Source organism: Cupressus sempervirens, chromosome 7, assembly GCF_028749045.1.
Source record: "Cupressus sempervirens isolate cs-2001-9-10 chromosome 7, ASM2874904v1, whole genome shotgun sequence".
In the NCBI taxonomy this organism is placed as follows: Eukaryota; Viridiplantae; Streptophyta; class Pinopsida; order Cupressales; family Cupressaceae; genus Cupressus; species Cupressus sempervirens.
This window is the reverse complement of record NC_143124.1, coordinates 30,796,762-30,816,035: the sequence shown is the minus strand read 5'-3', so window position 1 is coordinate 30,816,035 and position 19,274 is coordinate 30,796,762.

The window sequence follows — 19,274 nt, the reverse complement described above, 5'->3', positions numbered from 1 at the left end:
ACACTTAGACTCCAAGCTCCAAGAAATATGATAAAAAGATGTGATTTCAAATGATAGCAAAATGATAGAAAATTGATAAAGGTTCGATGTGAAAGTTAGTAATGAAATTATGAGATAGGAGGGTTGCTTATATAGATATTTTGGAAATCTATAAATGGTTGAGATCAATTTGGGAAAATCATGATCAATAGACAAGGATGAAAAAGATAGGAGGAATAATTGGAAAGTTTCCAATTTTAAACCAAAAAAGATAGAGGATAAAATCTGAGACATTTTCAATTCTTGGAGAGATAAAGTTTCCAAAAATTGAAAATGAAAACATTAAAATAATTATTGATTTTGGATTTTCAAAAAATTGATCTTTAAGTTTATGAAGATATTCTAATTTTTCAATTTTATATTTCCTCATATAAATAATTTTTTAGATTTTAGAATATTTAATTGAATTAAATTTGAAAGATGAAATTAGCTGAAATTAAATGGACACTAATCAAAATTGAAATTGATATGAAATGAAGATGAAATTTATTTTCATTTAATAAAGAAGAATAAATTAGTTAATTTAAATAATTAATAATAAGTATTCAAATTATGAGAAATTTAATTTAATTGATTGATAATGATTAATTAATTAAAGGTTAAATAGTTAAATAAACTTAATTATTTAATTAACATTAGAGAATGATTAACTAATGAAAAGATTTGATTATAGAGGAAATAAGATGATTAATTAATGATTTAGAACCATTAATTAATAGAAGAATAAAAAGTACGTTAAATGTAAACTCTCAAATCTATCCAGTTTTGGGTGTCTACAACGGGAGGCCCCTTGCTTAATACTAGTGCTCAAGGAGAAAAACAAGAAGACAAAAGGTTTTTTTTTGTCATGTGGTCAAAATAATTCAAAATGGGAAAGTAATTCCCATGTATCATAGTGTAATAACCCTCAAGTGACATTTTTTTTAATCACATAAAGGCTTATTGCAAGATAAGGGGGAGTGTGTTAGAATTCTTTAGAATACTAAGAGGGGGTGGGAGGGTGAATCAGTTATGCAAGGTCCAGATGTACAAATAATTTTTTTCACAACATACTAAATCCATATCCATAAAACATCTTCATTGTGCATGCGTCCATATTAGATCATACAACTCTAAAACTTGAAGGTTGCTGTCAAATCAACTTTGTAAAAATGTAAGTATGAAACATAATACATTATACAACACATTTGACACAATGATTTTACATGGAAACCCAATTTGGGAAAAACCACCAGTAACATGCTACTAATTCTAACTCTAATAAAGTGATGCCCTGTGAAAGACCAACCTTGTTAAAGGTTACAATGCACACTGTCAAATGTGACCTGGATAAAGGATTTCAATCACCTTGTTAGGAGTGAGCATTATTGGAGGACTTTAGATCATTCACTTGGAATGTCACCTGGTTAAAGGATTTACAAATAACTATTAAGTCAACCTTAATCCAAAGGATTTACCTAAATTGATCCAATTATTAATGAGTAATATTAAGGCTTGATCTGATAACAAAAAATACAACTCACTTTGCAGATTACAACTCTTTGTTCAATCCACCATTCTAGTTGGCTTCATTCACTTCAACTTTGATAGATTGTTTACCCTTCAAGAATTCATCCTCTTAAATCTTCTTACTTTGCATGCCAATTTTAGATTCTATAGTTTAGCCACCATATGAACCAAAACCTTAGACTCCTTGTCATTGATGTCAACGTAGCAGTTTCCTATGGTACCTAATAGAAGAACAATAGAAACATCAAGTTGGTACAGATCATTAGTTGAGTATTTATACTATTTGAAGTTATGGGAGATACTTATGAGTGTCTAGTATATGCAGCTAATGCCAGGTGAAGAAATAATAAGTCTAGAAGAAGTTGTGTAATTTTTGGTGATGTTTTTTCTAAGATAGAGTTTACAGAGGCATGTTCTAGTAAACTTATTATATCTCTTAGTAGAATTGTTATTTTGAGAATCAAGGTTGAGGATGTGTAGAAGACATGTTGATGATGACATGGTTAAGCTTTCTTGTCATGATATCTTGTGTATGCAAAGATATTCAAGTTGCAAGATGGAAGATTAATGTTATAACTAAGTGTAACATGTTCTTAATGTGGTCCTATAATGATTAATTGAGAAGGTCTAACACCTAACTTAGCGAATTGTTTTATAGACTCAGTATAAAGGAAGGGCATTTGTCTCTATCATAATATATGTGGAGCAAGAGAAGATGTACAAATGTATAAATGCAGTGTAGAATGCAAAGTTGAGCAAAGCAGTGCAAAAGTGAAGGAAACTTCATTGCCAAGGTTTTGTTGAGTGATCCGAGGTTCGATATTTGGATCCAAGGTTTGTGACCTAGTCTAGAAGGTCTAATAGTGATTTTTTTGGTTGATAGAACAAAGGAAAGGAGAACATAATAGTAAATTGCATGTTTGAGTAGTGAGCTCTTCTTGTAGTTGAAATTGCATATTTGAGTAGTGGGCTCTTCTTGCAAACATTTTACTACAACTCCTAACAGGGTTGGCACAACTCCTAATAGGATTGGAATCTCCTAATAGAGATTCAAAGTCTCCTAATAGGGATTCAGTGTACCTAATGTTGTAATAGACTCCTAATAAGGTCCATCCTCTAACAAAGAATATTTATATTAATACATCATCTTATGGGCATCATTCCCACTAGGGTTTTCTCTCCAATCTAAGGTTTCCCTAGTTAGCATATCTAGTGTAATTGTCTATGTGCATCTTATTATGGTTGTTTACTTTGGTTCAATGGTTAAGTTTGGTTAAAAAAGATATATGTTTTAATTTTTGGATAACTTATTCACCCCACCCCCCTCTCAGTTATCTTGGTGGACTATTGTTTCTAGCAATTGGTATCAGAGTGTTAGGTCCTTGAAGAAAAGTTTAACAACTTTGGGAGATCATTGGCAAGCATGTTTAGGAAAGATAGTCTAAAGTTTTATGGAACAAATTATGACAACTGGAAGGAAAAGATGAAGACATATCTGTTGTGTATGGGTCAAGGATATTGGATCTTGACAAAATCAATGAAGACAACCATTGCTAAAAAGGAATTAGAAAATTATACCAAGGATGAAAGAGATCTTTTTATGTGTGACATGAGAGCTAGAGAAGCTCTATTTACTACACTTCCTGAAATTGAATACAATTAGGTAAAATCACTTATTACTTCAAGTTTGACTTGGAAAGCTTTGGAAAATAGTTTTGAAGGTGATGCACATTCTAAGAAGTTAAGGTTGCAAAGTTGGATTTGTACATTTCAAGATGGTAAAATGATGGAACATGAATCTCTAAGAACATATATAGGTACAATATCAGAAATTACCATAGGTATTCAATCTCAAGGAGGAACCAAAGAATATGATGAAGTTATATAGAAGATATTGAAGACTTTAACACCACTATTTAAGTCAGCAGTTCAAATGATAGAGTTTTTGATATCTTGTACCAAAGATTTCACAAAGAACACATTGCTTGGAAGACTTGAAGAAGTTGAGAATGAGCTTAGATAGTCTGGAGAATTGACCAAAACTGAAATATCTTTTAGTGCCTTAAACATTCAACCTATTTTATCAAGGAGCACAAGTGCTAGAGGAGATTTTGCTAGTAGCAGTAGATCTAATGAGGATAGAAAGATTGAAGGAGGAGCATCCCTTCTAGTAAGAAGAGGAAAAGATGATAAGAAAATATTTAAATGTTGGACTTGTAATGAATATTGTTATTATGCATCTAAGTGTCCTAAAAGAGAGAAAAAGTATAAAGGAAATTACAAACATAGAAGAGATACAGAGTGCTTGTATGCAAATGAAGAAAATTATTCTGATGAACAAGAAGTAAGTGCTAGTGATGATGAGATAGGATTTGTGGAAATTAAAGAAAAAAGTCCAAAGAAAGTAGCTTTGGTGTCATAGGTTGAAAAGAAATCTAATTGGACAATTAACAATGGTTGTTCACATCATATGACTGGTGATATGAACAAGTTTTTTGACTTCAAAATTTAGGATGGAGGCATTGCCAAAGTTGGAAACAATGTAGCATGCCAAGTTAAAGGTATTGGATCTATAACTCTTGATGGTAAAACTAACACTAAGGATGTATATTTTGTTGATGCTTTGAAGCACAATATTTTAAGTGTTGGACAACTAGTGGACAAAGGTTATTAGTTATAGTTCACAGATAAGACATGCATGATTAGAGAAAAAGATGGAAAGGTAATTGGAATAGGAACCAAATCTAGAGGTAATGTATTTCAGTTGAATTCTACTGAAATGACATGTTTGGTTGCAAAGGTAGATGACAGTTGGTTATGACATAAGAATTTTTTTCATATAAACTTTAATAGTATTGTGAAGACTAATAGTATGTTTACAGTTAGAGATTTGCCTAAGATTGTAAAACCTACTAACATAATTTGCAAGGAGTATGTGTTAGCAAAGCATAACCAAACTTCTTTTCCCTAGAAGAAGTTTACTACTACAACAAAATTGGAGATTGTACACATAGATCTTAGCAGTCCTATGAAGACTAAAGGATTCTATGGTAAAAGATATTTTATGATTCTAGTTGATGACTTTTCTAGAATGATGTGGGTTTCATTTCTTAATGAGAAATTTGAGGCATTTGATAAGTTCAAGACATTCAAGAATAGAGTTGAGAATAAATTTTGTATAAATATTAAAAGATAGTTATTAGCTTTGAGAACCCCTAAACAGAATGACATTGCAGAGAGAAGCAATTGGTCAGTAATAGAAGTAGAAAGAGCTATGTTAGCTAAGAATGATGTATCTAAGATGTTTTGGAGAGAAGTTGTGAATACAACAATCTACACTATGAACAGAGTGCTAGTCAAGAAAGACACAAACAAGACCCCTTCTGAATTGTGGTTTGGTCACTCACCTATAATTAAGTATTACAAAATTTTTGGTAGTAAGTGTTATATCAAAAGAGATGATGATATTGGTAAGTTTGATGCTAGAAGTGAAGAAGGTATGCTTCTTGGTTATTCATTGAAAATAAAGGCTTATAGATGTTATAATCTAAGAACTGAGACTATTATGGAAAGTGTAAATGTGATAAATGAGAAGAAATTCAGAATATAAGAGAGAATAGTTGATTACAACTTAGATGATGATGTTGTTACTAAACCAAGGAATGATGAATTATTTCTTGATACTAATAATGATTTGTAGAATGAAGGAGATTTAAGTTAGGAACAAAGCTCAGAACCTTTATTAGAGCCAAGATTTGAGGTAGCAACTCCTACTTTAGGAAAGAGTATGATAAAGAATAACCTATCTGAGAAGATCATTAGAAGCAAGGATAAAGGTGAGATGACAAGATGCAGACTCAATAAATAACTATGTTTGATATCTCAAGTTGAACCTAAGAATGTAGATGAAGCATGCATAGATGATTATTGGAAACAAGATATGAAAGAGGAATTCGATCAGATAGTAAAAAATGAGACATGGGAATTGGTTCCTAGACTAGCAGATAAGAATGTGATACAAAATAAATGGTTATTTAGGAATAAGATGAATGAACAAGGAGAAGTTATATGGAACAAGGCAAGATTGGTATGTAAAGGTTACTCGCAACAAGAAGGAATAGACTATGATGAGACCTATGCTCCAGTGGCTAGAATAGAAGTAGTAAGGTTATTCTTAGCCTATTTAGCACAAAAGAAATTCAAAGTATATTAGATGGATGTCAAGTCAAAATTTATAAATGGAGAACTTGAAGAAGAGGTATACATTGAATAGCCTCAAGGTTTTCCTTTAACAGATGATAAGGACATAGTATGCAGATTAAAGAAAGCATTGTATGGCTTGAAGCAAGTACCTAAAACCTGTTATGTAAGGTTGGACAAGCATTTGATAAATTTTGGATATAGCAAAGGTATGGCGGACAATAATCTATATTGGAAAGAAATTGATGATGATTTGATGATTTTGATAATATTTGTTGATGATATCATATTTGGAGGAAATGATGAGGAAAGTGAGAATTTTTCAAAAGAAATGAAGAGAGAATTTGAAATGAGTATGATAGGAGAAATGAAATATATTCTAAGATTGCAATTTGTATAGAATAAAGAAGGAATCTTTATGTGTCAGACTAAGTACTTGAAGGATTTACTGAAAAGGGTTGGTTTGGAAACATGTAAACCCATTGGAACACTTATGGTAACTTGACATAAGTTATCTATCAAGGATGAGACACCTACTATTTAGTAAAAAAAGATTAGAGGTTTGCAATATCTAATTCACACAAGGCTAGATATAGAAAATGTAGTTGGAATTGTTGCAAGATTCCACACTGATCCCAAAGAAGCACATTATGTAGTAGTAAAAGGATATTTAAATATCTAAAAGAAACATCCGAGTTTAGATTATGGTACAATAGATCTAATGATTTTACTCTAAGTGCTTATACTAATATTGATTGGGCAGGCAATATGGATGACATAAAAAGCACCAATGGTGGAGCCTTCATTCTTGGAGGAAGATTAGTTTCTTGGATGAGAAAGAAACAAGATTGTACATCTCAAAGTATAGTAGAAGTAGAATATGTAACAACATCAAAAAATTGCAATCAAGTTGTTTAGATGAAGTAGATGCTGAAGGATTTAAGGATAGAAATTAGTGAGTCTATTGTCATACATTGTGACAACACAAGCATAGTAAATATGTCTAAGAATCCAATGTTTCATTCAAAGACTAGCACATTTCTATCAAGTATCACATGTTTAGAGAGAAAGTTGTAGAAAAGGAAATCAGATTGCAGTATGTAAGTACAAAAGAGTAGATGGGTATGTTCAAGATCATGGTCAACCAAACTATGCTCTTAAGTGGCAATAAAAAATAAAAAAATTAGGGTTATGTCAACTTGAAGTGCAATTTTCTACTTGTTATTAATTTTATATCAAAAAGTTGAGAGAAAAGAACTTCTAGAAAATTGAATCTAGTTTCTAAACAACTAGGACTTATCTCAAAAAAATAAAAATTGATTGGTCAAAAATTTGAATTTTAATGCATTATTACCAAAATTTCAGAACAAAAATAAGTAGACATATGTCTAACCACCTTAATCAAAATCAAATGATAATATTTTTTAATAATATTCTATATATAAGTAGCAGACTCATGCATAGATGTGAAACATATTTTTGAGTATTTTTATTCTAAATAAATAATTAATAATCAATTTTTGACTTTAATATTTTTGGAATTAAAAAATCTCGTGTTTGACCACCTTAACTAATTCAAAACTTTGCAAAATTTAATTTTTCATTTTTCTTTTCCTTATAGTGGAAGAAACATAGAATGTGATGCATCTTTCAGATTTAGAAAATGTTTTACCATTTGAAAGTTATAGTTGGCTTTTAGGTAGTGTGTCAGTTATCATTTATATGTAACTCCATTAGAAAATAAGTAATAATTACTTACTAAACTCATAATTTGACAAATCTTACATTTATGGAAAGATAAGACCATTCTTAAGAAACACTTTTCATTTCATCAAATTTTGGTGAAAAAAAAGTTGTCAGCTACATCTGTGAAGTAAAAATCACATAAAAATAGGCCAAAAACACATTTTAAGGATTTTTTTTAAGTTGACCATATAGGGTTGGTATCAAAAGATATAGTAGACCTTATAAAGATAGTTATTGTTTTCATTTAGTATCAGGGTGGGTGGGAAAAAAGCTAGAATAGATTTTGAAATGGTTTGAAGCATTTCAAAACTACATATTTTTTAGATTGCCACTTTTTGGTACACCATGATCATGCACATACCCAGATTATAGATATATTCACTAAGTCTCTTCCCAAAGAAACTTTTGAGTATTTGTGAGGTATGCTAGGGGTTATGCCCCTCCCTACATTAGAGTGGAAGATGCAAGGATACATCAGTCCAGTGCAATAGAGCACCATTATTTGTCTTGACTGAATGTTGATGCTCCCTATATGGGGGAGTATCTATGATGGACAAAGTCATCTAGGACTCTTGTTGGATGTTGTTTTTGAAACAATGTCTTTGGACACTTGAGTTAGTAAGAATCAGTTGTTGAAGAGTTTGATGGAGAAATGTTGGTTACTAAAACCTTTGACATTGATGTCAATGGGGGAGAATTTTGGCATGAAAAACATCATGAGAAGATCATGAGGAACAAGTACAACATGTAATGATAGTTTGATAGAGCACATTGAGGTATACCAATGGGGGAGAGTATGAATCAATGGAGAAGAATGATTGATGAAGAGGATTTGAAAAGAATGATGAACAGTCTTTTGCTGCTATTCTTGGCACTAGATATTTTTCATCTATGTTGCCATCAATGCCAAAGGTGAAGATTGTTGGAAGATTTTTGCAAGCATGCAAGCTAATGATATTCCTATGGGGGAGTATTGTAGATATGTTACTATGATGATATGTTACATTCATAACTAAGTTTATCATTGGTGTCAACATAGCAGTTTTTTGTGACATCTGACACAAGAAAAATAGAAAGATCAAGTTGGTATGGATGGCTAGTTGAGTATTTACACTATCTAAAGTTATGAGAGATATAGCTAATGTTGGATGAAGAAATGATAAGTCTGGAAGAAGTTATGTAAATTTTGGTGATGTTTGTTCTGAGATAGAGTTTACAGAGGCATGTTTTGGTAAACTTGTTATATCTCTTAGTAGGATTGTTATTCTGAGCATCAAGGTTTAGGATATGTAGAATACATGTTGATGATGGCATGGTTAAGCTCACTCATCATAATATCACATGTATAGAAAGATATTCAAGTTGCAAGATGGAAGATTAATGTTATGGCTAAGTGTAATGTGTTGTTAATGTGGTCCAATAATGATTAATTCAAAAGGTCTAACAACCGAATTAGGGAATTATTTTATGGACTTAGTATAAAGGAAGGACATTTTCCTTTATCATAATATATGCAAAAATAGAGAAGATGTATGGATGTATGAATGTACAACAGAATGCAAAGTTCAACATAGCAATGCAGAAGTGAAGGAAACTTCATTGCCGAGATTTTGTTGAGTGATCCAATGGTTGATATTTGGATCTAAGGTTCATGATCTAGTCTACAAGGTGTGATAGTGATTGGTTTAGGTGAAAAAAAGAGAGGAAAGGAGAACATAATAGTAAATTGCATGTTTGAGCTATGAACTCTTCTTGTAGTTGAAATTGCATGTGTGCACAATGGGCTCTTCTTTGCATACATTGTACTAGAACTCCTAACAAGGTTGGAATCTCCTAGTAGGGATTGAAAGTCTCCTAACAGGAACTTACTGTACTAAATAATGTAATAGACTCCTAATAGGGTCCTTCATCTAACAAGGAATATTTATATTAATACATCATCTTATGGGCATCATTCCCATTGTAGTTTTCCCTCTGATCAAAGGTTTTCCTAGTTAACATATCTGGTGTAATTATCTATGTGCATTTTATTATGGTTTTTGTTTACTTTGGTTGAATGGTTAAGTTTGGTTAAAGAAGATATATGTTTTAATTTTTGGATAATTGATTTACCCTACCCCCCCCCCCCCCCCCCCCCCTCTTAGTTATCTTGGTGGACTATTGTTTCTAACATCCCCTTATAAAGAGAAATTAGATCTTTTATCTTTCATCCTCCATTGTCCATTTTAGGGTTAGGTAGGATTAGGTAGAATTCAATAAATCCATTGTGCTTTTCATTTTAGTCCCTTGAATTCATGTTGACTTCACCTCAAAAAGGTTTACCATGAAATTTGTGCCAGCAACTAATCATAGTTATATTCTACATGCTTCACAAAATTCAAGAAAACAAAATAGTCAACTCAGATTCATCAAATCTTCAATTTAGAATGAATACTAGCACTTAACATCAAAATATTGTCACTCGACTTCAATATTGTTCTTCCACTCATCATCCATTGGATAACTCGACGTACACTATTTCACTTGACATATACTAAAATTTAGCTTTTCTCAATTCCAACTAATTTTATGCTTGGCTTGCACTAACTTTTCTTGACACCTACTATCCACTCAATCAAGCTTGGTAGACTTAATTCTTATTTCTTGTTCTTCTAGACTTGGTTAGTGTATCCAACCTTTGCCACCGTAAGTAGTTGTTCAATGCATTATAGTTTCACTATCTTAATTGATCTTTGTACTTCTTTTCTTTACCATAACTCAACCTTCCCTCTAGGTGCTCTTGTTATCTCATTTGATCAAATCCTCTTCATCAATCAAGAAAATGATAGTACTCTAATCATTTAAGAAACTATCTTACCAATGAAAATTTGTTTGACATCAGTGACAGAACAATGATTGAAACACACTTTCATACTTGTATCAATCTGCTTTCAACAATCTCCCTCTTTCACATTTATGGTAAATCATACCAACAACAATACCAAAATGAAAATAATTTATTGTATTGAATCTCTCCTTCTATCATCAACTTTTGTATAGGTTAAAAAACTTTGTTCTAATCATCAAACAATTAATTTTTCCTTATGAATCCCTGCATCAATCATCATCTTGTAGTTTTCTGGTAGTGTTGATCACTCTGGTCTTATATTTCCCTCAACACTATCTCTCTCTTACTAGGTAGATATAACTTCTAGTGTTTTCTCCCTTTGTAAACATTAGGTATACATAATAGTCCTCCTTATGGTATCCTCTAATTCTCCCTCTAAGTAGATATCCAATTCTCTTTCTTTTTCATCTCCCTTAGTGTTATAAGTCTCAATATACTTCCTCTATTTGGTATCTTTAATTCTCCCTCTTTGACAATAGTGCCAAAGACTTGGCATCTTAATATGCAGATATAAAAAATTTATAGTTACTTCCTCTATCATCTAGCTTGTGACTGATTTACTGTTTCAGCTCTTTGATTGCTTTACAAAGCTACTAAAGTAGGATCCATTACATCAAGTTGTAAGATACAACATTCAACTCCATTTTCTGTAGGGCACTTCTAATGCTTCTTAATTAGCTTTGGATAGGGGTACCACCCCTAGTTTATCTCTTAGATACTCATGACAATCCTTAGGTAATGCTTTCATGAAGATATCAACAATTTTCTCATTTGTATTGACATATTCCATCTTCACCTCTTTGTCTTGAACTAACTCTCTCAAGTAATGATACTTGATTGCAATATGCTTAGTCTTTTTATGTATCATAGGGTTCTTTGATATATTGATAGCACTTGTATTATCACAATAAAGTATCACAGGTTTAGTGATTTCCTCTTTCATACCTTTGAGTAGCTATTTGATCCACACAATGTTTGTACAATTTATTGCAATAACAACATATTCAGCTTTAGTAGTAGATTGAGATATATAGTTTTGTTTCTTGTTGGTCCAAGTAACTAACCTTTTCTTAAGAAAAATGATCCTCCACTAGTGCTCTTTCTATCATCAATTTTTCCAATCCAATCAACATTAGTGTAGGCTTTCAATTCAAACTTCTCATTTTTATTGTAGTATAGACCATAATCCTCTTTTCCTTTTAGATATCTCACTATCCTTTTAATAGTAATCAATAGAGAATCTTACAACTATCCCAATAGATAATGCAATATCAGGTTTGATCTACACTACATATTGCAATTTGTCAATCATAGACATGTACAATGTTTGATTCACCTTAGCTGAGTCATATTTTTTGATAATTTATGTCCTATCACCATAGGTGTACTTAGTGGCTTAGAATTTTCCAATCCAAAAGTTTTCAATATCTCTTTCACATATTTAGACTGAGTAATGTATATATCATATTTCATTTGATGTACTTACAATCCCACAAAGAACTTGATCTCTCCAAACATAGACATCTCAAATTATTTATTCATTTCATTTTCAAAAGCTTTACATAAAGCATCTTGACCTCCAAATATTATCATCAACAATAATTTTAGATAATAAAATACCTTTGACTTGTTTTGTCTTCAAATACAAATTGTTGTTATCATCAATCCTTTCAAATCCAATTTTTACAAGATAATTGTGAAGCCTCTCATACCATGCTTTTGGTGCTTTCTTTAATCCATATAAATCTTTGTGTAGTCTACATATCATGTTCTTGTTGTCAAGATCAACAAATCCTCCTGGTTCTTCTATGTAAACCTCTTCTTCTAATATACCATTCAGGAATGTGAATTGACATCCATTTGATAAACTTCAAAACCTTTGTATATAGAGTAAGCAAGTAGTGTTCTTACTCCTTCTAATGTTGCAATAGGGGAAAATATTTCACCATAGTCTATCCCTTCTTCTTGTGCATATCATTTGCAAACTAATTTTTCTTTATTCATTATGACTTCACCATTTTCATTTAGCTTATTTTTGAAAACCCACTTAATGCCAAACAAATTTTTGTCTTCTAGTCTAGGAATTAGAGTCCATGTCTTATTCTTCTCAATCTAGTCAATCTCTTCTTCCATGGCTTTACTCTAGTCCTCGTTCTCTAAGGCATATTTTACTGTCTTTGGTTCATGCATCTAAGCAAACCTATATCACTTTTCAACTTGTTTCTTGTCATAGGTTTAACATTTCTATCTCCAATAATTGGTTCTATAGGGTGATGTCTCTTGACATACTTTGACAATCTAATATCTTCTTTAATGGCTTTACTCTAATCCCCATTCTCTAAGGCATCTTTTACTATCTTTGGTTCATGCATGCTGAGCAAACATGTATCACTTCTCAACTTATTTCTTGCCATAGGTTAGGCATTTTTGTCTCCAATATTTTATTCTGTAGGGTGATGTCTCTTGACATGCTTTGACAATCTTGGTGCAACTCTACTTTCTTCATCTAGTCTATCAACTTATGAGTCACTATGTAATTCATTTTTAGGTAGTTTAGTATCTATTTCATGTACATAAATCTCAGAATCAGAATGTGCATTAGCTTCATTCTACAACTTGACACTTGATTGTATCTTAGTTCCTAAATGAAACTCAACATTCATAGTATTTGACTCGTAGTTACTGAAACTTGCTATTGATTTGCAATTTGATTTACAACATCTTCATCAGCAAGTATGCCTTTATAAAAGTATACAAAAGATTTGTATTCCTTTGGTTCCTTCATAGGTTCAACCTCATGTACATCTATATATTCATCAAATTTCACATTTGCACTTTCCACAATTTTGTTAGTGTTAGTATTTAAATACTTATAAGCTTTACTTCTTAAGGAATAGCCAAGGAATATACCTTCTTCACTTTTTGCATCAAATTTTCCATTCCTACAATCTTTCAGAATATAGCATTTGCTTCCAAAAATCTTAAAATATTTTACATTGGGTGAACTCCTATCCATACCATAGTTCAAAAGGTATTGAATGAGTACCTTTCTTGACTTGCACACAATTCAAGGTATAGATATCTGCACTTACAACTTCTTTCTATTATTTCAAAGCAACATTCTTCTCCATTATGAGTGTCCTAGCATAGTCCATTACATATCTATTCCTCCTTTCAAAAATTCCATTTTGTGGAGGGGTCCTAGGTGTAGATTTTTTTTTTTATTCCTCTATCATTACAAAACATTTCAAACCCATTTGATGTAAATTTTCCTCCTCTGTCTGATCTCAAACATTTTAGACTTCTACTTGTTTCTTTCTCAACTCTTGCCAAGTACCACTTGAACATTTGAAATGCATCACATTTTTGTTTCAAAAATGTGATAGTCATCATCCTATAATAATCATCAACAAATACCATAATATAATTATCACCTTTATAGCTCTACACTTAAATTGGTCCACATAAGTTAGTATGAACAATCTCCAAAATTCTTTTAGATGTGTGAGTCTTATTGTTAAAATTAGATTTTGTCATTTTACCTAACTAACATTGTTTGCAAGTTATATTGTTAGATTTATTTAACTTAGGCAAACCTCTCACTCTTTTCATGTTACTGATACTAACCAAGTTTTTAAAATTAACACATGACATAACCTCTTGTGCCATAGCCACAAGTTATCAAAATTAACACATGACATAACCTCTTGTGTCATAGCCACACATCATCATATTCAACAATTAGATAAGTAGCATCATTCATATCAAGATAGAATAGATTACCTCTAGTTTGATCACCTTTCCCAATTATCTTTCCATCAGTTTCATATATCTTACCAATCTTGTTTTCAGATTCAACCTTGCAGCCTAGACTATTCAATTGTGATACACTTAAAAAATTATAGTTAAGTCCTTCAACATAATAAGCATTGTCACATGAAATCTTTTTCATGAGTTTGATAGAACCCTTTCCTTTTATCATACATGGTGCATCATTACCAAACCTTACACTATTTCCATCATAATAATTCAAGGTAATGAACTTACCTTTGTCACCAATTATGTGATCTAAACACCCACTGTCAATGATCCATCTATAATTTTTTTCACACAAGATGCTAGTCCATTTGCCTCATCCTCATCAGATTCATCCTTCATTGCAACATATACCACTTCATCATCATGTTCATCTAATCCATCTTTGGTTTCTTCTTTTGCAATGTAGCAAGACTTCTTGCCTTTGCCTTTGTAATCTTTATTATCCTCATCTCTCTTACTTCTGTATGTGTCTCCACTTTTATAGTTCTTCTTCTCTAGACATCTAGTAGCAATATGACCAACCTCATTGCAATTAAAACACATAATGGGTAGCTTACCTTTGAATTATCCTTTACTACTGTGAAATCTCCTTGCAAGTAGTGCTTCAAGATGTTCTACATCTTCTTCATCTATATTACTGTCACTGGAAACATATTTTACCTTTTACTTCTTCTTCTCATTAGATTCCTTCAATGATAGATTAGCTTTAAAAGTAGATTCCACATTATTAGATTTGAAGTTGTCAAAATTTGATAACTCAAAAGCAGTGATTCTACCTACTAGACCTTCAAGAGTCAAATTGGAATTTGGTATACATCTTAGTTCTTGTATGGTAGAAACTCTAATAGCATAAATGGACAACAATATTCTCAATATTTTTCTTAGCATGGTATCATCATGTATCTTTCCATTGGCTCCTCTTATAGCATTTACAACATCTTTTATCCTAGAGCAATATTATCACCTTCTTGCATTCTCATATCATGAAACTTACCTCTGAGACTTTTAGATTTGGCTCTTAACACATTTGTATCTCCTCCATAAATGGTGTGAAGAGAATCCCACATCCTCTTTGTAGTGTCACAACTCTTGATGTCATCAAAATTGACATAGCTTAGGGTAGAGATAATCTCCCACATTGCCTAATTGCGTTCTTTCTTCTTTTTTAGATCTTCAATAGTTAGGACTCTAGTAGGATCAAAATTTTCAATGGTGATGGTAGATTGGGCATGGTCTCCAAGACATCCTAAATGTAGCTTATCAAAATTTTCCATGCAGAGAAGTTGTCCTTGTTGAGCTTAGGTACCTCTCTCTTTGACATCTTGATCTTTTTGCTTCTTGTACCCTCAAACTAGTTTTCTTAGGTAGATGGCTCTGATACCAATTGTTGGAATTCATTAGAATAACTATTTTAAGGCAAGGCAAGGCAGAATCCGGTTAGCATCCCAGTTGGTGAAGTTTACATTCCTTCCGGCTGCATCACGACTTGATCAACAGGAAGGATAGAACCAATCTGGCCGGCCCCTATAGATAGTAGGGGCATGATACCTACCCTAGTGAATTAGTTATGCAAGTTCATTTTTCACAACTTAGTCAACCCTTATCTATAAAACATATTAATTGTGCATGCATTGATATTAGATCATGCAACTCTAAAACTTATAGGTTACTATCAAATCAACTTTGCAGAAATGTAAATATGAAACATAATAGATTCAACAACACATTTGACATAATGTAACATCTTTAATTTTTTGATGGCTTATGCCCGCTCTCCTGCCCAGGCACATTTTCAAAATGTGTTGTTTGCATCTATGACCATGGTGGAAGGCACCTACAATGGTTCTTTTGCATCTCCCCATTTTCCTTCATGTTCTAGCATTCATCTGGTGGCTTCTGGAGATGCTCCCGTTCTCTCGGCTCCATCTACAAGTGGGGGTAGGGTTCTATCTGACCCTCACTCATCTTCTACTGTAGGTGGGGGTAGGGTTCCATCTACCCCTCGTTCGGCTTCTAGATCTCTTGCTCCTATATTAGGCTCTCTTGGTTCCAGGGGAAGAACTTTTGCTGATGTGGCTACCTTTGAAGCCAGGTTACATGGTACTTTCCCTCAAGCCATCTTATCTAGGCCCTCTCAAGTTTTTCCTAAAAGTGCTTTAAAGCCTATTAGGGTTTCTCTTGATCTAGAATCAGTTGAAGACATTTTCCATATGGTAGAAGATCTTTCTTCTTTTACTGCAATTTTTTGCTTCTGTGGCTATTGGCCCTCTCTTGCTGATCTACATGACTAGATCTCCAAGAATTGGATGCCATTGATAGAAAATAATGTCCACATCTTCCCGTGTGCAAAAGGTTTTTTTATAGCTAAGTTTCAAAGTACTAATGACAAGAAGATTATTTCATGTCATAATAATTTCTCTTGGCAGGGCAAATATCCACTTATGGCCAAACCATGACATATGGATTTTAATCCACTCTCGGAATCCTTTAATAAGTTCCCTATCTGGGTCCGGCTCCCTAATCTTCTAATACATCTTTGGCATGATTCAATTTTTGAAACTATTGGGAATGCTATTGGGGATTTCTTATATGTGGATGCTAACACTTTGGATATTCTCCACTCGACCTGTGCATGCTTCCTTGTTGACTTGGATGTTTCTAAGGGCCCTCCTGAGGCAATTTTCTTGGATTCCCCAAGGGGTTCTTGGACACAAATGTTGGATTTCGAGGGTATCCCTTTTTGTTGCAGGAAATGCCACTTGCCTGGTCACATTGCACCTCATTGTGTTGCTAGGAAATCCAAATCTAGGCGCTCACCTTCTTGGTGGTTAGGGGCCTCCTCTGAGCAATACACGGTGAAACAATCCTTGGAAACTCTTACGAATTCTAAGGTTGAGGCTAGTGATCATTCTGAGCCGGTGGTTGCGGAGGTTGCTTTGGTGAATCATTCCTTGGATGCTCTTGTGGATTTTATGGCTGAGGATAGTGATCATTCTGAGCTGGTGGTCAAAGAGGATGCTTTGGTCTCTTCCCTTGCTTCGTATGATCCTCCTAAGGGCCAGACGTCATCTAATTCTCACAGGGAGTTTGTTATGGCTTCTGCATCCCCTAAGTTTCACTAGTCTTTGTCCTCTAAGGCTTGGGTGGCTAAGGCAGTGAAGATTGAGGATGGTTGGATTGCGGTTAAAAGGAAGAAGACTAAGTCTTCCACTCCCCCTTTAGATATGACCCTTTGGTTGCGTAAGGGAAACTTCAAATCAAAAGGAAAATCTTATGTTCCCTTATGTTAACTAGTTTTTCTATGTTGGTGAACTAGTTGCATTACTGGTTTGTTGGATACTTGTTTGGGAGGCTTTTTAGGTTGCTTTGCTCTAGTTTGTTGTCTTTCCAGGTTCCAATCTTTTTATGGTTAATTTTTTTGGTCACATATGTTGGTCTCACATCCTTGTAAAACCTAGTTTAGTTGTTTAGCTAGTTTCAGGTCCTTTTAAAACCTGGTTGTGCTTAATGGTTTACCTTTCTTTTTGATGTAAACAATTTCGGGGCCCCTTCAAAACCTGCTTTTACCTTAATCTAAAACAACACATTTGACATAATGATTTTACGTGCAAACCCAATTTTCGAAAAACCATCAATAACATGCTACTATTTCTCACTATTCTGAAGTGGCAACCTTGTTAAAGGTTACAATGCACACTATTAAATGTGACCTAGTTAAAGGATTTCAATCACCTTGCTAGGAGTGAGCCTTGTTAGAGGACTTTAGATCATTCACTTGGAATGTCACCCGGTTAAAGGATTTACAAATGACTATTAGGTCAACCTTAATCTAAAGGATTTACCTAAACTAATACAATTATTAGAAAGTAGTAGTAAGGCTTGATCTGATAACAAAAAATACAACTCACTTTGCAAATTATAGATCTCTATTTAGTCCTCCATTCTATTTGGCTTCATTCACTTAAGCTCTAATAGCTTGTTCACCCTTCAAGCATTCATCTTCTTAAGTCTTCTTCCTTTGCATGCCAATTGTAGACTCTATAGTTTGGCCACAATATGAAACAACACCCTAGACTCCTTGTCTTTCTTGGGTTCTTCTGTATGCCAACTATTGTTTCATGCCTTGTATCCCTTTATAAAGAAAATTTAGATGTTTTGTTGTTCATCCTCCATCATCCATTTTAGGGTTAGATAGGATACAATGAATCTACCCTCCTTTTTATTTTAGTCCTCTAGAAACTTCCTTTTGAATTCACTTTCAATATGCCTCAAAATGTTTTACCATGAATTCTATTACTATATTCCACATGCTTCACAAAATTCAAGAAAATAAAATAGTTGGCTCAAATTCATCAAATCTTCAATTTAGAATGAATACTGGCACTCGACATCATAATGTTGTCACTCAACTTTCATATTTTTCTTTCACTCGTTACACACTAGATAACTCGACATCAACTAAAGTTTACTAGTGCTCGGCATCAACAAAACTTTACTTAGCATACATGATTTCACTCAGCAAACATTGAAATTTAACTTTTCTAGGCTCCAACTAATTTTCTACTTAGCTTGCACTAACTTTGCTTGGTAGCTACTATCCACCTGGTCAAGCTTGGTAGACTTGATTCTTCTTTCTTTTTCTTCTAGACTTGGTCAATGTATCCAACCTTTGCAACCTTAAGTAGATATTCAATGCACTATAGTATCATTATTTTAACTAATATTTGTACTTCTTTTCTTTACCGTAACTCAACCTTTCCTCTAGGTTCTCTTGTTATCTCATTTGATCAAATCATCTTCATCAATCAAACAAATGATAGTACTCTAATCATCTAAGCAATTGTCTTACCAACAAATATTGGTTTGACATCACTAACAAAACAATGATTGAAACACACTTTCATACTTGTATCAATCTGTTTTCAACAAAGTGGTCCACTGATCTATCATAAGCATTTTGAATCATTGTCAACCCTTTTCCCTTTTTGAAGAGCTTTATGATAAACTCCTTCAAGTTGCCTCAACTTTTCCTTTTAAACTTCAATCCCTTGCATTTAAGACTAGCAACCTCTTG